This window comes from Mauremys reevesii, linkage group 4 (genome assembly GCF_016161935.1).
Source record: "Mauremys reevesii isolate NIE-2019 linkage group 4, ASM1616193v1, whole genome shotgun sequence".
Lineage (NCBI taxonomy): Eukaryota > Metazoa > Chordata > Testudines > Geoemydidae > Mauremys > Mauremys reevesii.
Window position 1 is genome coordinate 75,581,176 of NC_052626.1, and position 24,495 is coordinate 75,605,670.

General features: G+C 45.0%; 1 protein-coding gene across 4 annotated transcripts in view; it reads right to left on the reverse strand.

The window, feature by feature from the left end:
* The window catches only part of HSD17B12 (hydroxysteroid 17-beta dehydrogenase 12), a 148,345-nt gene that overhangs the window by 122,713 nt on the left and 1,137 nt on the right, over positions 1 to 24,495 (reverse strand). The gene's annotated exons all lie outside the window — the stretch shown is intronic.

A 24,495-nucleotide genomic window follows, 5' to 3' on the forward strand; every position in this document is an offset into this window, starting at 1 on the left:
TGACAACGCTTGACGTGGCACCGGGGATCGGTACCGGGAGGCATACCGGTACCGGGAGCGAGAACGGGACCTGCGACCGGAGCGGTGCCGGGAGGTCGACCGAGATCTCGAGGCTCAACGTCGGGAATGGCTACGGGATCGGTGCCGCGAGTACGACTGGTACCGAAGTGGAGAACGGTGCCGGGACTGCGAACGGCGTCGGCACCTGGATTGGCGACGGGACCGAGAACATCTGGGGGACCGCGATCGTGAACGGTGCCGCTCTGCGGTACCGACGCAGGGTGATCTGATCAAGACAGGTTTGCCGATCGACTATATAACCTGCACCGGCGGTGCCGGGGGTTGAGGCAGCACAGGTGCTGTCATTGCAATCAACTCCCTCACCGTGGAAATGTCTCTGGTGTGGAGAGAATAGTGAGCTCGACCACGGCTCGTACCGGGGAGCTTTCAGGCACCGGACTCGACGGCTCTTGCATGGCCGGAGGCGACGGTGCTGATATTGTCGGTGCCGCGGCAGGTATCGGAGCCGGGAGGTTCGACTTAGCATAGCGCTCAGGCTGCGGAGCAGGCGGCTCAGACGCAGCAGGAGTCTTGTGCCTCTTCACCCTCCAGGAGAGCGATCGGTGCCGAGCGGATGTCGGTGCCGGCTACGGCTGGTGCCGAGAGGCCTTGGCGGTACCAGCGATCCGGTGCCGAGGGAGCGCTTCCTGAAGACTGACCAGCGCTCGATGCCGAGGGCGGAGGAGTAAGAGCTGCCGCTCTTAGGAGCTGCTTGAGATGAAGTCCCGCTCCCCTTTTGTTCTCGGCTTAAAGGCCTTACAAATGCGGCACTTATCTGTTAGGCGAGATTCCTCAAGGCACTTAAGAGAGGATCTCTTGTCGGCATCGGCTTATGGCCGGCCGAGCACGGTTTGAAACCCTGTGAACCGGGCATATTACCCGGCACCGGGTGCGGGGAAGAGGATAATCCCCAAACCCCTGTGAACTATACACTAACTATACTACAAACGAATAAAGTTAACTACAACTATATAAATCTAAACTATATAAACAGAATTAACGAGAGAAACTACGAATAGCTAGGGAAGTGGAGGTCAGCTAAGCCACGCTCCACTGTTCTAACAACCGACACGGGCGGTAAGAAGGAACTGAGGGGCAGATGGGTCGGCAGGGGTATATATCCGGCGCCATAGCGGCGCCACTCCAGGGTGCGCCCAGCCGACCCACCGAGTGTTGCTAGGGTAAAAATCTTCCGACGAACGTGCGCGCACACACCTAACTGGAATGCATATGAGCAATCACTCGAAGAAGAACAGACCAATGCCTCTCCAGTTCCTTCTCTTACTGTGAATCAGATACGCTTTGAAGCGGAGGATGAGGAAGGCAAGTAACAGAACACAGATAGGGACCACGCATCTTGAAGAACCTCCAATTACAGGTATTTAACCTCCATTTCATCTTCAAATGGTGGTCCCTTTGCATATCCACATGTGGACGATTGGTAAGCAACATTCAAACACAAGAGGAATACAAGGATTCAGTTAGTATGGATGTTTAATACTGCTGTCCTCAGTTTAATACATGTTTAATACAGCTGGATCTACAGAAGCCTGGACTAGGGCATAATGCTTTGTGAAGGTGTGGATGGCGCTTCACATAGCTGCCTTACAAAACATACAGTATATCTGCAGAAAAAAGGCCAATGCCCATCTGACCATGAGGGAGTGCAGTCTTTTTTCTTCATTGGAAGCATAAGGTTTTGGAAAGCATACTGGTAAGTGAAAAGGTTGGTTCATGTGAAACTCACATTACCCTGGGGATTAATTTTGGGTGGAAGCAAAAGGAGAGATTTTCTCTATGAAATATGGCGGGTCAGCCAGGAGTGCTCCCAGTTCATTCACACATCTGGCTGATGTGATGGCAACCTTCGTGGAAAGAATATGTGGCCAATGTTTAGAAGTGTGGCCTGTTCCCTGCTGCAGCCCAGTGGAATGGAGAAGCTCTCTGCTACCTCCCCTCTTGCAATAACGATCCTCTGGCTATACTGAACGAGTGGCTTGGATAACCCAGTGGTTCGTTAGAGTCAGGGTGTACTATACTATATTTGACAGTTTTCACATATAGTGCCATTCCCTCAGCAGCATGACTTCTGTCATTCCTATATATTTTGTACCCTGGTATTACAGAGTCCCTGTGATTATAATCATTCCACCAAATTTCTGTGATGACTATTATATCAATATCCTCATTTAATACCAGGCACTTAAGTTCACCCATCTTAGTATTTAGACTTCTTGAATCTTTATATAAGCACTTACAAAATTTGTCACCTTTTAGCTGTCTGCCATTATCTGATGGAAGTGAATGGGACTCTTTCGTTGGACTCTTTCTCATCAGATCCTACCTGCAGAGGCAGATTAAGGCTTCCTGGGGCCCTGGGCCAGAGCAAGTGGGGGGCACTTCCTCACTCCTTCCGCCTGCAGCCCTGTCCCCATTCCACACCTTCTGCCTGTGGCCCCAACCAGAGCCCCTATCCCTTTCTGCCCCTCCCCTATGGCCTACCCCTGTTCCACCCAGGGTCCCCTCAATTCACCCCCCCACTGCAGCCCCGCAACTCCTTTTGCTCCTTTCTGCTCCGCACCCACTACATCCCCAAGACCACAGAAGCTCTGTCCCCGTGCTGTGGCCCCAGGAAACGAGAGCTCCTCCAGTTCCAGGGCCGCAGCAGGGGTCCAGGTTCTGGGGCTTCCCCCACCACCCGCATGCTTTTGTGGAGGACCAAGGTCAAGGCACTGGGGCTTCTCCCACCTCACCCACCCACACTTCTGCCAGAGAGTGAGTTGGGTGCGGGGGCTTACCCTGCGATTTCTGTCGGGGATGGGGACCGCTGGGGGGAGGGGGCTTGCTCTGATAGGTATGGGGCCTGCTGGGGAGGGAGGGCTTCTCCCATCCCGCAGCTGCTGCCATGGATGGGGTCCGCTGGGAGTGGTTCCCCCATCCCACAGCTACTGCTGGGGACAGGGTCCGCAGGGAGGTGTCTTCCCCCTTCCCGCGGCTGGGGATGGGGTTAGAGGCCCCCAGCCAGTGCTGCTGCCACGGAACGCGGTCAGGGTGTGGAAGCTTCCCCATCCCTCCCCCACTCCCTCCTTGTGGCCGGGGCTCTGGGCTTCTGTCAATGGCAACAGACTTCCCCCTCCCCGTCAGCCCAGTGGCTAATCCGCCACAGCCTAAATGTACTTGATCATCTTCCTTCCTCTCCTCCTTACTGGGACATAAAGTATCCCCATTAATAGATCCTCCCAAATGATGCCTCTGTCCCAACTGTGTGCTCCTCCACATCTGTCAGCTTTCCCCGAGCCTTTAGTTTAAAAACTCCTCTACGACCTTTTTAATTTTACATGCCAGCACTCTTGTTTCATTTGTGTTTAGGTAGAGCCCATCCTTCCTGGATAGACTCCTCCTTTCCCAAAAGGTTCCACACTTCCTAATAAATCTAAACCCCTCCTCACTACACCATCATCTCATCCATGCATTGAGACACTGCAATTCTGCCTAACCGGCCCTGTACATGAAACTAGAAACATTTCAGAGAATGCCAGCATGGAGGTCCTGGACTTCAAATTACCTAGCATAAATTTGACATCTAGGACTTCTCTCCTATCCTTCCCTATGTCATTGGTGCCTACATGTACCACAACCCCCAGCTCCTTCCCAGCACTACACACAAGCTTGTTTAGATGTCTTGAGAGATCTGCAAACTTTGCACCCAGTAGGCAATTCACCATGTAGTTCTTCTGCTCATCACAAACCCAGCTATCTACGTTTCTAATGATCAAATTCCCCATATTACCTGTCTCTTCCTAATAACTGGGGTTCCCTCCCCCAAAGAGGTATCCTCAGTGAGAGAAGATACCATGACATCATCTGGAGGGAGGGTCCCAACTATGGGATTGTTTCCCTCTGCTCCACTTTGATGTTGTTCTTCCCTGAGACTTTCAACCTCAACAGTATAGAGGCTGTCAGACTCCCAGTGGGGGTGGGACCACTCTACAGTGTCCTGGAAAGTCTCCCCTTTAGCTCTTCCAGTTCAGCCAATCTAGTCTCCAGAGTCTGTTCTTGGTCTTTGAGGGCCATGAGCTCCTTGCACTGAATGCACACACATGCCACCCACCCATGAGGCAGGTACTGCTCTCAGTATCATAAACTGGATAGCCCCCACTCTGCTGCTGGATTGCTGTTGCATTCTTTTTACTCTTGCAACTTGCTTTGCTCAGTTTTGTTTTTCTGGTTTGGTTTGGTTTTTAATCCTGGTGGGTGGATATTGCCTTAAGTTTAGAGAATGTTAATCAGGTGCATCTAGCTTTTCCACACACATTCTGCATGCAGCTGCTTATGGTTAAAGGATAACATTAATTTCATATTTAGTTCTTATGGCTAAATAAGCTCAGTTCATAGATTCCAAGGCAACAAAGGACCATTCTGATCATTGTCTGACTTTCTGTATAGCACAGGCCAGATAACTTTCCCCAAAATAATTCCTAGAGCAGAGCTTTTAGGAAAAAATCCAATCTTGACTTAATTGCCAGTAATGGAGAATCCACGACAAACATTCGTAAATTATTCTAACGGTTAAATACCCTCACTGTTAAACTTTTACATCTTATTTCCTCCTGTCTGTGTTTTTCTGGCTTCAATTTCCAGCCATTGGATTATATTATATTATCAAATATTTGTTCCCTAATTATGTACTTACAAACTGTGATCAAACCACTGCTTTGCCTTCTCCTTGTTAAGGTAAATAGATTGAGCTCCTTGAGTGTATCGTCACAGGGCAAGTTTTCTAATCTTTTAATCATTCTCATGGCTCTTTTTTGAACATTCTTGTATTCACAGTATTCTAGCAGTGGTTGCACCTGTGCCAAATACAGAGGTAAAATAACCTCTACTTCTACTAGAGATTCCTCTGTTTATGCATCCAAAGATTGCGTTAGTCCTTTTGGCCACAGCATTGCTTTGGGATCTCATGTTCAGCTGTTAATCTACCATGACCTCACAAATCTTCTTCAGAGGCACAGCTTCCCAGAATAGAGTCCCCCAACCTGTAAGCATGACTTATATTCTTTGTTTATAGATGCATACATTTACCTATATTGAAAGACATTGTTTGCTTGCACCAGCTTACCAACTGATACAAATCAGCCTATCAGTGAACTGTCCTCTTCATTATTTACCACCGCTACACCTTCCCTAATTTTTGTGTTATCTGTGGGATATGTTTTCTTCTAGGTCACTGATTAAAATGTTAAATAGTGTAGGACCAAAAGCTGGAGGTACTCAGTAATCCTCAGCCTTGGCAGAGCTACTTTGTGCCTTCCCCCACTGTAGGAAACTTTCCCACGCCATTCAGCAATCATTTGTGCAGGAACCAAAGCAGCACACAGGCAAGCAGCATAGGGACCAGGGCAGAAGCCACAAGCCTGTAGTATATGTACCCTTGCTTCCCTGCTTACCCTGAGCAGTGAGATATCTGCTACAATGATCTCCGCTTGTGGAAAGTGGGGAAAAAATTTTAAAATTCTCCTGCTAGTTGGCTGCACTGCAACCCTTGCAGAGTGCTCTTTTCCCCACGTAGAGCCCCCAGCCAACACTCACCATGCTTTGGGTGTTCACAGAGATGTATGCTTGCCAAGGCTCAGTGAGAAAGTGATTGTTATGTTACCAGAGGTGTATTTTACTGACATGTTTCAATGCTGTGCGTGAATTTAACAATCATGCTTCTGTGCACAGTTCCTTCTGCTTCGGCAGATGTAGCCTACAGGAACACCCCACACACAGTGCCCAAGTGTCTCCGCCAGATAAGAAAGTGCCCAAGATGGAGCAAAGAAGCTATGTTCTGGTAGGTACTGCACTTCTCCAATGCAGAGAAAAGGGAATGCAAGGAGTAGAGGGAAGCTGAAAGTCAGGACAGAAAGAAAAATCAGGAGAGTTTGTTAAGGACACTACTGAGCAGATGATTAAAATCATGGAGGACCAAATGTAGATGCTAAAGTCCTTAATAATGCTGCAGACTGAACAAATGCATGCCCGCCCTCCCCTGCAGCACATTCATAACTCTTTTCCATGCCCTCCTTCCTCCCCCGCCCGCCCCTCCCCCAAAAAACATGCTTACACAGTCCTTTCTGCTTTCTGGGACTTCTCGGTTTCCCCTTCACTCCACACCCTTGGACAACTTTCAAAATGACTGCTGGACCTACATATAGCTCTAAAAGTCTGCCCCTTCCTGGTACCTCCTTTCCCACAAAGAGAAAGAGAGAGAGTTTTGAATGGTAACTCATCTTTATTTGTTTCCTACAAATTGAAATAGCAGGCACTACCAATACATACACAGGCAGTTTAATCATTTGCTTACTGGAATATAAGGCCCCAAATGTCACCATTACTTCCTAGGAAAACTACATGTGATTGGTGCTGCAATGTTACATTATAACGATACACCTTATTGGTTCTTATTTTCAAAGCGTTGCCTCAAAGCCTCCCTGATTCGAACTGCTCCCCTCTAATAGCCCTGGTGTCTGACTGCTCAAAAATCAGCAGCCAAGCGGTCTGCCTCAACACTCCACCCCGAGCAAACCTTTCACCCTTAGTTTCACAAAAAATATGTAATGTACAACATGTGGCTATGACTATGGGAATATTACCCTCCGAGATCTAACATGCCATAAAGGCATTGCCAGCACGCCTTTAATCTGCCAAAGGCGCATTCCAGTGTCATCCGGCACCTACTCAGTCTGTTATTGAGCCACTCCTTACTGCTGTCCAGGTTTCTCATGTAAGGTTTTATAACCCACAGCTATAAAAGATATGCAGGGTCTCCCAGGATCACCATGGGCATTTCAACATCCCCCCACTATAATCGTCTGGTCTGAAAAGAAAGTTCCCGCTTGTAACTTTCTATACAGGCCACTATTCCTGAAGATGCATGCGTCATGCACCTTCCCGGACCACCCTGCGTTGATGTCAGTGAAATGCTCACGGTGACCCACAAGCATCTGCAGCACCATGGAGAAGTACCCCCTCCTACTGATGTACTCCATTGCAAGGTGGTCTGGTGCCAAAATTGGAATGTATGGGCCATCTATTGCCCCTCCACAGGTAGGGAAACCCTTTTCTGCAAAGCCGACCACTATTTCATGCACATTTCCCAGAGTCATGGCCTTCATAGCAGGATGTGATTAATTGCCCTGCACACTTGCATTAACGCAGCACCAACAGCTGACTTCCTGACTCCAAACTGATTTGTTACCAACCGGTAGCAGTCTGGAGTTGTCAGCTTCCACACAGTGATTGCCACTCGCTTCCCTACCGATAGGGCAGCTCTCATTCTGGTGTCCTTGCGCCGCAGTGGAGTGAGCTCCGCACACAGTTCCAGGAAGGTGGCTTTCCACATCCAAAAGTTCTGTAGCCACCTCTCTTCATCCCACACCTGCATGACAATACGATCCCACCATTCAGTGCTCATTTCCCCGAGCCCAAAAGCAATGGTCCACCGTCTGCAGCCGTTCCGTGAATGCCAAAAGCAATCTAAAGTTGCTCCTATCCATATCACACAGCATGTCAGGCAACTGGGAGTCTTCTTCAGTTAGAAAATTCATGATTAACTGCACTGCCATCCACGATGTCTTCATGACAGTTATCAAAGCATAGGAGAGCAGTGCAAGAGCCATCCCTTCTCTCAAAGATGCCAGGGTGAACAGCAAAGAATGGCCATTGAAAAATGTTGCAAAAGAAAGCCGGAAGCCCATGGAATGCTGGGACAGAAAGCAATACATCACAGGACATTGAGCCCAGTCCCGAGATGCACCACATCTGCTCAGTCTTCCCACAAGACCTAGCGGCAGAAGATGTCAATCTGGACTGTAGGATAGATACCCACACTGCAGTGCTCACACTGTCAATGTTAGTGCCCCAAGTGTGGACGTGCTTTGCTGACAGATGAAGTGTGAACATGCAATACAGATTTTTATTATAGCATTTTTGAGTGGCAACATGAGTTTTGTCAACAAAACTCTGTCATGTAGACAAGGCCTAACAAACCCCTCAGACACTTCCTCCCCTCCTCCTCAAACTATGGGGTGCAGAGCACTGGCTGATCATGTGGTGCTTAGGCACAGCAGCTTCTCTAAATATCCAGATTCTGTGAAGTACTTAGATGCCTGCAGTAGCCTCTATAGAGAATAAGGAACAAGCCAAGAAGCCTCTGATAAAGTTCTGATGCAACTAGAGGAATCTGTAGTGCTGTACGAAGAGAGGCAAGAATTGTGAAGGAAAAGCTGCCTGCACAATTAGAGCAATGAGCTACCTTAGTGAGATATTTCACACAGGAGGGAGCAGGAGACCTGGCAAAAAATAGGTCCTGGGATAGGGAATAGTGGGGAAATGAATTGCTGGTCAGACACCAAGCCTAGAAAATTTCAACCTTCAAAGGCTGAATATCCTTTGGAAGGTTAGGTGACTAAAACCAGGAGGTTACCATAGAAATGCATATGCACTCTTAGCTACAGTTAAACAATCACTATTATGTCTGCTATTAACAATGCTAGATTTGTATTAGTTTACTAGAATTGGAACTTGCTTTCTAAAAGGCAACAGAATACCAAACACAGGTATTTCTTACATGGGGAAAACTCAATCTTTAGGTTTTATACTTAAGGACAGCAGACCAGTTATAGTCTAGTATTCTTAAACTTCTAGTTCAGATAACTGAGATCTTGATGTGGTTCTACAGTTTTCAGAAGAATGTTAAAAGGATACAGCAGAATTCCACGTTCATAGTCAAAATGACATCCCTATAAAAACTTGTTTCTCTTAGAAGGAAAGAGATGGCTTTTCAAGCTGCCAGCTGGGGAAATTCACTGTGGGATCTAAAAGTCAAGTTGGGTTATTTATTTGTACATTTTCACTGGTAACAAAAATGATGGAATTGAAATGACAATTCTGTTGCCTTGTGAGCCAGGTTACAGTTCTTCATGACAGTAGTGTTGGTTCTGCAATACTAGTAGGAGTAAGAAGTAGGAAAAACGTTTTGTCCCTAAAGTAACAGATCAAGCTCTGCACATACAAAGGAGGTAGCTTCATGTAAGAAAGAGCCATTTTATTTGCTTATTTTTCAGCATAGATATAAAATGCCTGCAATTCTCAAGTACAAAATAGTCTAATTCCTCTGTTAGTCAGGATTCTGTTTTCCCACAGAACACGTGTTGATTTTCAAACAGTGCAGGCAAAATGGAACCTGGTTTTAAGTAGGGGGTATTGATGAGCAACTAGTTTTAAAACACAATACAAATGACAAATAACAATTGGCCAAGCTTACAAGGGCACACAACACTCAACTTGCAGGCATTTCTGTCACGTGATAACTTTTGAATGCCACATCCAAGCAATTCCAATTTTCACAGAATACTCTTTTCCTCAGTGGCCTGAACTCCTACTGATTTGCAGGAAAATCAAATTCCAAAAGGCTGAAAATGGGGAACACCTGGAGCCCTGCCATCTATTTAACACCGTCACAGCTTCAAGCACCTCACAATTGTCTATAGATCAAACAATTAGTAGATGGCACCTACTAATGCCTTCCAACACAATACTGCTGCTCATCCTTCCAATAGTTTACCATGTTGACACCCTGAATGACCATCTCCCAGACAAGTGATAATGAAGCATGCACACAGCCCTGGCATTGTGGGAGGTGAGAATGGTGGACCCTAACAGGAGAAATGGGAAACACAGCCACTAGCTTCTAGGGACAAAGGGACTGAGGGCAGATGAAATCCCTGAAAGAGGGATGTTTGGGGGAACAGAGGGCACAGGGACAGTAGGAATGGAGGCACATACGAAGTACCAGCCATGGGAAGAGGAATGGAGGCACACAGAACCCCCCGGGGCAGACTGGGGGGAACTTGACGGAAGGGACAGAGCCCCTGCAGGGGAGAGACTGGGAGGATTGGCAGGGAATGCAAGGAGCCCCTGCAATAAGCTCATCTTACAGAAGCTACGAAGTATGTGTTCCCCTAGAAACAAAGTTTGCCCTATGCATATTCTATTACTGGCTTTAGACCTTGCACTGGCTACAGCTTTGTAGTTATTCCTGAAATCAAACTCCAATGCCTGGCCTACACCTAAAAACATAGGTCAACCTAGCTATATTGCTAGGTGAGAGAGATACAATTCTCACAGAATTTTCAGGTTTTTGCATTCATCCTAAGGATGTCAATATTGTTTAAAAAGTTAACTGCTTAAATGATTAAAAAATATTTCATTTAAACAGTTAGCTGATTAAAGAGCCGGCACAGAGCTGCTCTGGTTGGCGGGGCCCCTCCGGCTGGTGCGGGGCCGGCCGGCATGTTAACAGTTAAGGCGGGTTAACTGGTAAGACTAATGCTTACCGGTTAATGGGTTAACATTTTACATCCCTAATTCATCCCCCCTTATTAAATGAGCATCACTCTAAACATTCTTCTCATGCCTTTAAACTCTGCTTGCTTACTTTAATCAGCATAAGACCAGAACATTGTTCAACGTGTACTCCTATTACGCATATAGTAACTATCTTACTACTTCTGCTGTTTTATCATTTCAGTTTAATTGACCAACAATATATTGTGTTCTGTTTTGGCTGTCCAGGCTATACTCCTAAGATACTGCTATATACAATTTTCTGCTGAAATATCTCAAATGAGAGGAGCAGATGTTTCTTAATGGTTTGAGCAGCAGCATCTTATGCAACAACTGGAGCCTTTGTCTGTTTATCAGAGTTGGATCAATTTGTATCTAGTCTCTCGGGCCTGGTCTACACTACAAAGTTTTTTTCAGCACAGCTGCCAGTTTGGGTGTGAAAAACACACCCCTTAGCCAATATAGCTATGCCAGCAAAACCCCCAGTGTAGATGCAACTATGCCAACAAAAGCACTCTTCTATTGGCACAGCTAACGTTATTCAGGGAGGTGGTGTAGCAATGCCAGTAGGAAAACCTCCTTCTGTCAGCATACTCCATGTCTATGCTAGGAGGCTCTGCTAGTATAGCTATACTAGCAAAGTATTTGTAATGTAGACAAGGCTGCAGTGCCTTCACACTAATTTTTCTTTATTCTATGACTGCAGTTGTTTTATAGTCTGGAAATAAAATTGTTTCACTTATTGAGCAAATGTCAGCAGGAAGTTTAACAGAAGCAAAAATGTAAGTAAGCCGTTTCTTTTACATCTTTTCCCACTTAGTGCACTTTGATCCTGGACCTGATGTGGGCCTGGTTCTTGGATATCTCCCTCTGAGAAAAGTAAATCAGGTTACATGCTGATTTAGTAGTTTGGCGATGGGGACATTTCATATTTCCAAGTTATCCAGGTAGGTTAGATTCATGATCTAGACAGCTGTCCAGTATAATCAACCTGAATTGTCAACTGCTACTGAAACGGACTAGAAACTAGTTTAAAATCTAGTAAAGACATATGTCAATAAAGAATGACATAGTCTTACACAATTTATATTTCCATTCTGTTGTAACTTCAGATTCATCACTTAATCTGGAACTCAAGATCCAATCCTTATGAAATAACCCAGCATTAATTTTTATTTAATACATTTTATTAAAACTCTTGAACTAAAGTAAAATCAAGAAAACATATCACCAGAACCTAGGTGCTATTAATTACACAAACTACCTTAGAAGAAATTCTTAAGGTTGCAAAGTCAAGCATTTAAGTGTGCAACCTTAACTTGGACCCTTTGTGCATACTATTCGTTTCACAGATCTCCTGCCTCATTCAGTGCACAGGATGCACAATGCTTACTGAATTAGCAGATATTCAATATTTTGTTTTCTCCTCATTGAAGAATATGTGGCCCTAAGCTTATTTACTGCACACTATCCAAATCCTGATATGAAGATAGAAAAAGCCCATTTGGAAATTCATTCTATTGTGCTCATCTTTGTGCTTCACAAATATTAACTTATTTTCACAACACCCTTGTGAAATGAGAGGATATTACTATTCCAATTTTAGATGGGGAACTGAGGCACATAAATTAAGGTCAAAAGCATTCACTAATTTTTGGTGCCAACTTTGTCATCTCTAGTATCTGATTTTTCAGAACCCAGACTTGTAAGTTCAATCCTTGAGAGGGCCATTTGGGGATTGGTCCTGCTTTGAGCAGGGGGTTGGACTAGATGATCTCCTGAGGTCCCTTCCAACCCTAATAATCTATGATTCTATGAATACATGGCACTTCGTACATTGAAAGTGCAGATTCCATTGACTTCAGTTGCAGCTGGGAGTGCTCAGCACATTTGTAACTCAGACCCCAGGTGTCTCATCAGGTACTCAGAAAACAAGAAACAATTAGTGACCACCTGTAAAAAATCTGATTTAAGCAACTTGACTAGCATCATATAGGAAATCGGTGGCAAAGGCAGGAATAAAATCCAGTTCTCCAGGGAAAAATTCAACTGTCTTAACCCTGACACCCTCCTTTCTCTTGTTGCAATCCCCAGCCTTATTTACTGCATACATTCTAACTTCTGAAAGAAATTAAGTGGGGGTGCTACAGACAACAGCCTTCTTTTCTACACCACCTTGATTCACAAGTGGAGATCTATCTTGGGCACTGAATGAGGCAGGCTGATGTGGAAAAAATGGCATATGATCACAAAATTAAAGACTTAATCAATGCATATGCACAAGGGGACCAAATGAAGGTTGCACAGGTGGGATGACACACTGCCAGAGACTTTCACAGATTTTTTTCAAAAGGTATACAAGTTAGCCAGATTTGAGCAGTTTTTCATGGGGAAGGCGAAAGACAAATCCCTGACACAAAGGTCATGCCCCTGTCAAATTTCGAGTTCCGGGTCCAAAGAATGGGAGAGAACTACAGCTTCTCAAAGAAATGACTGCCAGAATTTAATATAGGCAAAACATTTTTCCCTGGCCTCATTCTCTGTAATGGCTAAACTGTTCCTTTTTGGTTGAAACTTTCTAAAATAATTCAGGCTGAGGTGGGCATGCAGCATGAAAAATTTCAGCTTGAAAGGTTAATTTGGCAAAGTTATAAATTGCTGAAGGAAGTGCCTAATAATGGGAAGTGTTGGGCAACCTTAACAGTCAGTGCTACCATCCACACCTACAGTAGAACCTCAGAGTTATGGACACCTTGGGAAGGGAAGTTGTCCATAACACTGAAATGTTCATAACTCTGAACAAAGTGCAGTTCAGACTCCAGCTCCTGACACTCAAAGCCAGACTCCAGCAGCAGCTGACCGACAGCTTCCTTGCAGGCAGTTTCTTTCCCTGGATCGGACTGAGTTTGCAAATTTGTCTCCCTCCTGGGCAGCGGAGGGGTGTGTGAAAACAGTGTGTCCACCTCCTGACCAGGGGAGGGGGTTGAAAGAGGCACAGACCCCAGTGCTTCTCCTGCTCTGCCCCTTGGGCTGGTAGCACCAGCATCTTCACATCCTAACTGTAAGTGGCTGCCCCACGTGTGGGGGTGGGGGACAGGCAGCCCGGGTGTGCCTACCTTTAAGACGCAATACAGGAACAGTACAGTATTTCCTTTTTTTTTTTGGTCTCCGCTGCTGCCTGATTGATTACTTCCGGTTTCACATGGTATTCAATTGACTGGTCAGTCCATAACTCTGGTCTTCGTATCTCTGAGGTTCTACTGTATAAGACAGACTTCAACATAATAGTCTATACTAAGCAGAAATTTAACAATTCTCATTCACTAGTAATTACAATGAGTATCTCAAAATATCTCAACTTTTAAAACCAGAGCATTTCAATGAGTTTTTAATGGGACAATATTTCAGGCTGTTTAAAGTGCAGAACTTTTTTCTGGTGTCTTCCCCTTTTGGGATTTGTGTGTGTTCACACATAGGTACACTTTCACACTCACATTCTGAGAATAAAAAGAGACCAGTATGTAAAAATAAAGAGACAAGCTAATAGAACAAAAAAATAAGACAGAAAAGGGAAAAGTGCAGTACTTGAAATTACATGGAGAATTTGCAAACTCTTCAGCTGTCAGTCTTCTGGTCAGTTATTATAGGGAAGAGGGGTAAACAGGATCGTCCAGGGATCTGTACTGTGCAGCTGAATATATTCATAAATAATCTGGAAAAAGGGGTAAACAGTGAGGTGGCAAAGTTTGCAGATGATACTAAATTACTCAAGATAGTTAAGTCCAAAGCAGACTGCGAAGAGCTACAAAGGAATCTCACAAAAGCGATTTGGCAACTGAAAAGTGTTCCTATTCTTCTTGCAAACAAGGCAATTATGGTAATCTTTCCATTTTTAAAATGGGTTATAGTTCAGTGGTCTTATCTTCTGAAATCTAAAATCTTGATAAAGAAAAGTTGCTCTAAAACTAATCAAGATGAAATCCTTTTGAAATAGAAAACTTTAAATTTTATGTAAAGTCTGTATAGCCATACAAGTTTTTCCTCACTACAGTCTGCAGTTTTATTTCCACTCTACAAGATGCCTTGATACTCTTCTCTGGGGGAATAGTGAGATGAAATAGAATTGGAAGTCAGGTTGTTAGACCAATATCAGAATTTTTCCTTTCAGACTGTGAAATAAGTTTCCAAAGAAAGTATCAGAAGTCCTATTGCCTAGGACACTTAAAATGAGACTGAATAAGAGCAAGAAACTGGACCAAAGAGCACAGAATGGTAGTGAGATGAACTGAATACCCTAATAGATTTATTCTGATTTTTCCAGCTCTTTCTGGCTTTAGAAGAAAACAGAGGCTCTGAACTTGAACTCTGTTACTGTTGAGAGAATTCTGCACCAAAAAATAAAAAATTCTGCACATTTATTTGTCGATAAATAAATGTGAAGGCTCCAGTATGGCAGTAAGGAGCACAAGTCTCTGGCTGCATGGAGGTGAGAGATGACCCTGCAGCCCCTACCCCAGACTCAGGAGTGAGGCTGCACCTGACCGCAACACAGCGCAAGGGCGGAGCCCTGCCCCAGAAACAGCCCAGGGCCCTGCCCCTCCACTCCAGGCAAGCGAGAGGGACAGAATCTTACACACACGCCCCATCATTGCCCCCAATCCAGGTGTGGGGCAAGCAGGCTCAGCCTATCAGGATCCTAGTGAGGAGGGGCTTAGTGTGGGGGACCCAGGAGTGGAGTTGGGGTGCTGCATGGGGACAATCTGGGTGCGGTCAGCGCGGTAGCAGGTCTGAGCGGAATCCGGATGCACAAGGGTTCGTTGGGAGGGTTCCATGTTCAGGGGAAATGGGACTCCTCATGGGGGTCCAAGTGAAGGTGCTTGGGGTCAGCAGAGGGAGGTCTTGGTTTGGGGGGGTTCAGCAGGGAGTCCTAGGTGGGGTAGGGGTCCAAGTGTGCGGGGCTCATCAGGAAGGTCTAGATGCCAGGGGGGGCCTCAGCGGGGGATGGTCTGGGTGCAGGGGACATGGGGCTTGGTGGGGGGGTGGTGTCTGGGTGAAAGGGGCTCTGGATGCAGAGGGTGAGACCCAGCAGGGTTGGGGTTTGAGTGCAGGAGGTGAGGCTTGGGGAGGAGGGGGGTCCGGATGCACAGGGGTTGGGCAGATAGGGAAGCAGCTCCTCGTACAGTGACCCCTCCCCTCACAGATGAGGAATGGTGGGGGCAGGGAGAAGGGGGTGTGGAACTTCCTACAGCTAGGGGAGGTTTCTGTGGGTGGGTCTGACCTGGCCCCAGCCCCGGCCACTCCTTCTAGGGGAAGAGCAAGTCCTGTCCTCCCTCACCCCCAGCCCAGCCCAGCCAAGTTTACCAGCTGAGTCCGCTGCAAGGTAGGAGCCACCAACCCCAGCATCCACAACCCCGCCCTCCACCTTGCACTGATTTACCTCTCCGCCGGCTGCTCTGAGCACCCGAAATAACACAGCCGTGCTGCTGGGGAGGGCTGCATGACAGCTCTTGCTGCTTCCCTTTGCTTCCCCATCAGAAAGTCATTTTTCTGCAGAGAAGCAAAGAAATCTGCAGAGTACAAGAATTCTGCACATGCAAAGTGGTGCCGAATTCCTCCAGTACTCTGTTCAGCTTTTATTTTGGTTTGTATATTTAGCCTGTGTGTTTTTTAATCTTTGAGATGTAGGAAGCTCCTGTTCACTAAAGTGCAATGGCAGAGTACAAGTATGTGTTATGAGTATACAGGAGCATCATTCAGACAGCAAAATTAAGGTTGCATGGGCATGTATCTCAACTTCATATTTCCAGGTTTTCAGGTAAGAGTTTTGCTGAACTCCATGTTCTGGAATGGTATGAAATATCACTGGACAACCATAACTCATTTTGAGATTGATTTTTATATATACACAATATTGATTGGTACTGTATATTTGCATTTGATAAAGGAAGTTATTCAGTAAGTGAGCAACAGAAGTTGTCCAACTGTATATATATCAATGTATTATCAAGACACTTTAAATGAGACATACCTATAGCCAGTTAGCAAATATTTTTAAAGCATAAATTTATAGATAGCAACCTTATCTAATTTTACTAGTTTTTAAACCAATTTAATTAGGAAAAAGCCAACTCAATTTAATATGCTTTATTATACTGATTACCAGTTATATCTTGCTTATTCTGTATTCCTCTATACATAACACCCATAAAAAGCATTACATTCCTCCTACCAGCAGATAAGACAGGAACCGCACAATTTGGATGCCACTCACTTCCCAACAACTGATAGACACCTCCCAAATAACAGTTTCCAAGCAGGTGGGATGTCTAGGCTGATACAGTATAGTTTAAAAAAAATGGAAAACAAGTTACCCTTCTATAATATTTCCTTGCCGAGCATTAATAGTTTTAAGTACACATTTCTGAGAAGACTATCCTCTACAGCAGTGGTCACCAATCCATGGATCGCGATCAACGGGTCGATCCTGGAGCCTCTGCCAGTCTATCACAATCTCTGGGCCCCACGCCACTCCCAGAAGCCACTGGCTGCTGGCATGTCTCTGGGGCCCCTGGGGGGGAGAAGGTGGCTCTGAGCGCTGCCCCCGCCCACAGCACCGTCCCCACAGCTCCCATTGGCTGGGAACCGGCCAATGGGAGCTGCAGGAGCAGCACTTGCAGGCACAGGCAGAACACAGAGACAGGCTGCCCCCCTCCCCTCCCCAGGGGCCGCAGAGACGTGCCAGCAGCCAGCCGCTTCCGGGAGCAGTGTGGGGCCGGGGCAGGCAGGCAGCCTGCCGGAGCCCCACTGCGCTGCCAACTGGGAGCCACATGCTGTAAGCACCTCCCAGACAGAGCCTGCACCTTGCACCTCCTCCTGCACCTCATCCTCTTGCCCCAGCCTGGAGCCCTCTTGCACCCAAACTCCCTCCCAAAGCCTGCACCAGCCCGGAGCCCCCTCCTGTACCAAACTCCCTCCCAGAGCTTGCACCCCTCACTCCTTCACCCCAACCCGCTGTCCCAGGCTCAGCCAATGCACACCCCACAGTTGAGAATGTTACACTGATTTGTGACAATCCCTGAAGAATTTTGGATTTATAAACCATAAATTACACTAATAAAAAGTAAAACTCATGAAATGTTCAGTGGATTCTATGAGATTAGGTGCAGTGTGACCATATGACCCCTGCACCCAAACTCTCTCCAGAGCTTTAACCCCTCACTCCTGCACCCCAAACCTCTGCCCAAGCTCAGTCCGGAGCCCCCTCCCACACTCCAAACCCCTCGGCCCCAGCCTAGAACCTGCACCCCCTCCCGCACCCCTCCTCCCTGCCCGAGCCCGGTAAAAGTGAGTAAGGGTGAGGGAGAGGGGAATGTAGTGAGTGGGGAGGGGCCTCATCGAAGGGATGAGGTAGATCCTGGGTTGATCTTAAATTTAAAAAAGTGATCTTGTGCGTAAAAAGGTTGGAGACCACTGCTCTATAGGACACTACCTACCAAGAGAAGAGACAATAAGCCCATTCAAAATCTCTCAAGAAAATAAGAACATTTACCCCCTGAGCTAGTGAATCTATTCACCTCTTCATCTTTCAGGCAGTTTGTCAACCCCCTTATCAAATGAATGATTTCCAATATGGCATTCGCCTCCCACACACACTACCAATGACATAGGCAATTATAGCAAAACCCATCCAATCTCAGGTTCCAACATTGTCAACTACTGAAATAGCCATATTTTTTTCCAATCAAAGTAGAACTTCACTTGTCGCTTTGTTTTGGTACAAACAATTATGTAGGTAGACAACAACTGGACTAAAGCCAAAAGGCTATTCTAACAGGATGGAGTGAGGAAACACCACTTCCTATGAAACCTCACTTAGCTACAACTAATGGAAAGATCAAGTTTAAACTTAACTCATGAACAGACATCTTAAAAGCAACTCAAAAGGCATTCAAAACTACATTCACATTCCTTCGAGACATAGGTACAGCTACCCAAATCAGAAAACATGTACTACTCACTAAAACAGAATTCAAGGAAAAGAATGTGGAACACAGGAACTGCTGTACCAGATAACACCAACAATCCATCTAGTTCAGCATCCTGTTGGCTAGCACAGAAAGATTGTATCAGAAGAATGTATAAATCTCATGTAATGGATAGCTTTGCGATAACATGTCTACAGAAGTGTTTTCCTACCCCAGGCAGTTTCATGGGGGGCTGTTAAGAATTTATTTAGCTCTTGTAATTTCTAGTAAATCAGGTTTGTAATAGAAACTGAGTTGCAACATTAATTATGGAGCAGATATTGCTTCTTGATAAGAATGATAATTCTTTGGGTAACATGTTATTTGCCTTTAAGTTTAAAATTTGTTGATAGCTGTAATTTTGGGTGGCCAACTTGTTTGGTCAATAAAAAAGGAGAACTATTCTAACAGGCTGCTTAAGCTGTATTAGCAGCATTCTCAAATTCAAGTGAACTTTAATAACTCAATAGGAAAAACATGTAGATCAACATACATGATGGACTCTTCTACAAAGCAATCTTCGTTTCAACTTTGGAACTATATACTTATGTCCCAATGAATGGTGGCTGTCTGGATTGCTACTACACTACTGAAGACCACCTGATAATTAAGAAAAGTTCTTACATTTTTCCCACTATCATCCTTTCTAAGAAATGTAAATTTATAAACTTTGTTACACATCATCATTAGTAGTAGTACTACTTTCGTATTGCCTAGGAGCCCTAGTCCTGGACTAGTACACCATTTTGCTGGGCACTGTACAGACAGAACTAAAGACAGTCCCTGCCTCAACAGACTCACAATCGGAGCACATGGTAATCATAAATATACTTTAAAATATGAAAGAAGGAAACTATCAATAGTTTTATAAAAGTCCACTATATGTGTTCCCTCTATAAAGCTGAATGTGCAATTTCTTGGTCTGATTATTTTGTCTTCATCCATTTAGCACGGGCTAGCGTACAGAGTGTTTTTAACACATCAAAAGCCAAAACAGCAGTTTTGCTCACGGCTTAATTTGTACATCAGTGATACTGAGAAAGCCAATGGAAATGTGCACAGCTCTGAAATAGCTGCTGCAGAGCTAATGAAGAAAGGACCACCACATAAATATGTAGGTCTCATAAAATAAGAATAAAAAATGATGTTTAAAATCACAGGGCAGCTTTAACAATGTTAGTCTTGTTGACACAGATGAAATGCTGGGCTGGAATATTTGGTTTCTTTTAAATATGCTGGCAATACTAGCTATAAAGAGGAAAAAGTGACAACTAAAACGTTTTCTTATAAAGAGAAAAGAGTGTTAGCTTCCCTCACTGAAAACTGCATTTCAGCTAGCCTCCAAACCAACCTATAACAAAGAAAGAAACAAATCATGCTCCTTCATTCAGTTATTGGTGTCCTGGAGATAGAGCCCTGGGTGGATACAAAAATCTGTACCCGCATCCAATCCACGATCCGTAAACATCCAAGGATATAAAGCAGATATCTGCAGATTTGCAGGAATCTACCTGGAGACATAGTAGAACAAAAAATCTGGTGTTGTGGCAATGATAAAGTAATCTGAATATGACAATAGCATGTATCATTATAAAGAGTGTTCTCCAGCCAATAATGAATGTCAACGAAGTGACAGCTGCGTTAACTAACATGAACTGTTTTTCGTAACAATAGTAATTTCATTTCTCCAACTCAACCAAAAGTTGAAATGTAACTGCAATAAAATAATTCCTGTCATGATGAATCTATATTTTAATCATACCTAGTTCTGTGCAACCAGATTTTAAAGCTCACATGCATTACGTTTTTTAGGGGGGAGGGTTTTAATGTTGCCTAATCACTGTTTGTCACTGATTGACAGTTGGCAGAAACACAACATTGCAACATACGTGCATCAAGATTGCAGTTTTACTGAGGAGTCAATGCAAACAGAGCTGTCTCTACTGAACCTGTGAATCAGTTAAGAGTATATATTTTGAGAACATGGTACTCAAACAAGGCAAGTCCTGAACAAGAAATTCTGCTCAACTCAACTATTTGGCCTGTACTTCTGGAAAATAGTTTTTAGTACTGTCCATGAAATGCTACATACTGTAAAAAATAAGTGGCTGCAATAAAATATGGAAATTGTCAGCCCAAAAAGAGAAATGTTCAGAGTACATGAAAGTGAATTACAAAGAAATCCCAACATAACCTTAACCATAGTTGTAACGTTAGTTTGAGAATTTGACTTGGAGTAGGGATTGTGGGCTAGATCTACAAAAAGGACATAGGTGTTTAACTGCCAGTGAGCACATGCACAGCCACCTTAGTCTAGGCACGTGGGCATCTAGCTCAGGTGCCTAGACTAAGGCAGTATCTTGTAACTAAGCATTTCCCCATCTATCTTGCTGCAGGACCCCGTCTGGTAGGCATTTTCAGAGGATACCAAAACCAACATAAAACAGCTAGAGGATGAGGAAGTGCCCCGTTTTAGCCCACTGGTTAGAGTACTCACCCAGGATGAGGAGACCCAGGTTCAATTTCCTCTTCTGCCTAATGTGGAAAAGGGACTTGAACTTGGGTCTGCACCACACCCAGGAGAGTGCCCTAACCATTGTTTTTCGTAACAATAGTAATTCATTTCTCCAACTCAACCAAAAGTTGAAATGTAACTGCAATAGGGGTAGAGCTCAAGCTCTCCTACTGAAGCTGTTCCACTGTGTATAAATAATTAAATATCCACTTAAGTAGGGGGACTGGACCCCAGGTCTTCCACCTCTCAGATGAATGCTCTAACTACTCGGCTATAAAGTCATGCTCACTCTCTCTTTGCTCAATGAATATTTAAAGGGATTAGGCACCTAACTCCAGGAGAGGATTCACAGATGTGAATCCTGAGCAGAGGAAGGTGCCTAAGTCCATTTGAGGAATAGGGCTTGAGACTCATACCTTTTTCTGTATTTCCTGAGGACTATCTTAGGTGGCTTCCTGCTCAGCATGCTGGCTTTTATGGATCCCATTCTTAGGCACCTTAACCTCCCCAAGCATTGTACAGGGAGCCCAGGCACCTAACTCAGAGCTGTAGATTCCACTGGGTGGTAATGTGCCTAAATTAGGCACCAAAACACTGTGAATTGCATTGCCCAAGTCCATTTGTCGATATAGCCCCATGTCTTCTTTTCCAGAAAGCACTTATTATGGGCACTTCTGGAAATGAGTAATACAGCATCTTCTAACAGCAAGAGCAATAATATGCAATCAACCTGGTAAGCTTCCTCTTAAACAATTCCTAGGGAAACCTACACACAAGTACTATGCATTAGAGATGTGCTGCATTTTTACTGTTCACTGAACTCTTAAGAAATTTGTTAAATCCACATTGTCCAAGGTAAGCTAACCTTTGAAAGCATACTTTTGTATTAGGGCCTACTGCTAAACAGCTGTGCAGGAATCAATAGTAGAAAGCATCACAAAAATGAATCTTTTGCAAACTAGTAAAAGAGAAAGATGATGGTAACTTCAGTGATTTAACTAGTGATTTAAACTGAGGCAGAGTCATCAGAGCAAAGATAAAAATCACAAACTTCTGAGGAAAATATAAGTGTTAAGAGAGCTGAATGGAAAAGGAGAAGGAAGAATAAGAAGTTGTGTGCATTCAGCTGAACTGTAAAAAGAATGTGTTTCCAATCCGTGTCATTTCCTTAGGTTTGACTCCTCTTATTTGTCCATATTGCCCTATATTATTAGTATACAATTACAACAATGTTATGGTAATAGAAAGATTCAGAATCCAAACAAGTCAATTCAATGCCACTACTGTACTGGCAGTTTGTATTTAAAGAAAAGCTACAAAGCTCAGCATGACAAAGATAGACACACAGAAAGTATATCATGTCACTCACCTCCGTCCTCCTCAAAAACTCAAACTTGTGAAAACATGATGGATATTGCAGGCACTGAAAGCAATTTAGTTCAGCTCTTGATCAACATAAGTGGTGTGAGAAGTAACTGTTCTCTTTTAAAGAGGATTTAAATCAATCATATTTTAGTTGCTGTCCAACATTTGGTCCAAATATCCTTACTCACTGTAGAACTGACACCTTCACTTAGAGCTTTAAATCCCCAAAACTCTGTTATAGCATGAATTTTTCCTTAGTAGCATTAATAATCATTAAGGCTGCATGTCTGTCACAGAGTGACTTTCCGAGAGTTCTGCAATGGCCGGTGCTGGCTCAGGTGCTCCCTGACTGGGCAGCCCCTGGGCCAGCAGCAGCTGTTTGGGTGTGTGGGAGGGGGCTCAGGGCTGGGGGAGAGGGGTGGCACTTACCTCGGGTGGGAGAGGGGAACGGGGGGGCTTCTTAGCTTCCACCAACATGTCCCTGCAGCTCCTAGGTGGAGGGGCCAGGGGGCTCCATGAACTGCCTGCACCCAAAGCTCCCATTGTCTGCGGTTCCCAAACAATGGGAGCTGAGGAGCTGATGCTTGTGGCGGGAGCAGCGTGCAGAGCCCCCCTGGCCCCTCCTCCCCCTAGGTGCTGCAGGGACATCCAGAACTGGGTAGGGAGCCTGCGAGCCTCGCCGAGCCTCGCCAACCCTCTCCCCCCCCCAGTGCCAGATGGGGTCCTGGGCTGCGTGCCACCGCACGTCCCCACTCCAGTGCCAGAGAGTGTCCCAGGCTGTGCACCACCACCTGCCTTCCCCCCCGAGCACCCCAAGACCCCCTGGCCTGTCCCCTCCACCCCAGCACAAGTTTTAGTTAGGAGTATATAGTAAAAGTCATGGACAGGTCACGGGCTGTGAATTTTTGTTTACTGCCCGTGACTTGTCCATGACTTTTACTAAAAATACCTGTGACTAAAACGTAGCCTTAATAATCATCAACTAAATGTAGCCTTAGTAGTTGTTTTACTTTTTAAAAGTATAAATCCTACCAAAATGCTACTGTTATAATAAAACAAAAATTGTCAGGCAAGGTGCAAATTGTGAACAAAATGGCAAAGAGAAATTACAAACAATAAACTGAAATTAAATAGTGAAATGTTCCAAGAGGTGCATGACTGGCACTTCATTGGCTGTTTGGAAAGGACCCCGGGGTCACACTCATTAACATTTTTTTCCTCAGAACTTCTAAAATTCAGGGATTATCTGTTTAACAAATAGGGATTGAGTGAGTTATCAAATCCACAGATCAAATTGGTCACAGTACCATAATCAGAACAAAAGCCCCTTGGCTCCCAGTCTTGCATTTAGTCCACTAGACCACATTACCGTAATGTATTTATGACAGTCAAAACAGAGAATTATCAACAGAAAATGTTTATACTAAAGCCAGATCCTTCTTCCCTTTACACACTTTACTATTATTTTTTCCCTTGGGACCTTCAGTATAAGTCCTTATCCCAAATTTGGGACTTGGCAGGCTCATATGGCTGAGATATTGAGGCAGAATGAGTTGTATTTCAGGGGGCTGAGGTTATCCCTCAAGCACATGTTCCAGATACACACAAGCCTGTATCTAAGACTAATTTTCCATTTTTTTTTAAACTAATTTAACACAGTGTGTCTGGGGTGCAGAGGAGGTTAAGCTATACTTAGGGCCTTAACAATTTCACAGCCATGAAAACGCTTCACAGATCGTGAAATCTGGTCTCCCCCCATGAAATCTGGTCTTGTATTTTTTTTACTGTATACAGATTTCATGGAGGACACTAGTGTTTCTCAAATTGGGGGTCCTGACGCAAAAGGGAGATGCAGGAGATCACAAGGTTGTTTTAGGGAGGTGGCGGTATTGCCACCCTTACTTCTGTGCTGTCTTCAGAGCTGGACAGACGGAGAGTGGCGGCTGGTGACCGGTGAGCAGCGGCTGGTGGCCAGATGCCCAGCTCTGAAGGCAGTGCCCCACCAGCAGAAGTAAGGGTGGCAATACCATACCATGCCATCTTTACTTCTGCGCTGCTGCTGGCGGTGGCTCTGCCTTCAGAGCTGGGCTCCCAGCCAGCAGCTGCCACTCTCTAGCTGCCAAGCTCTGAAGGCAGCGC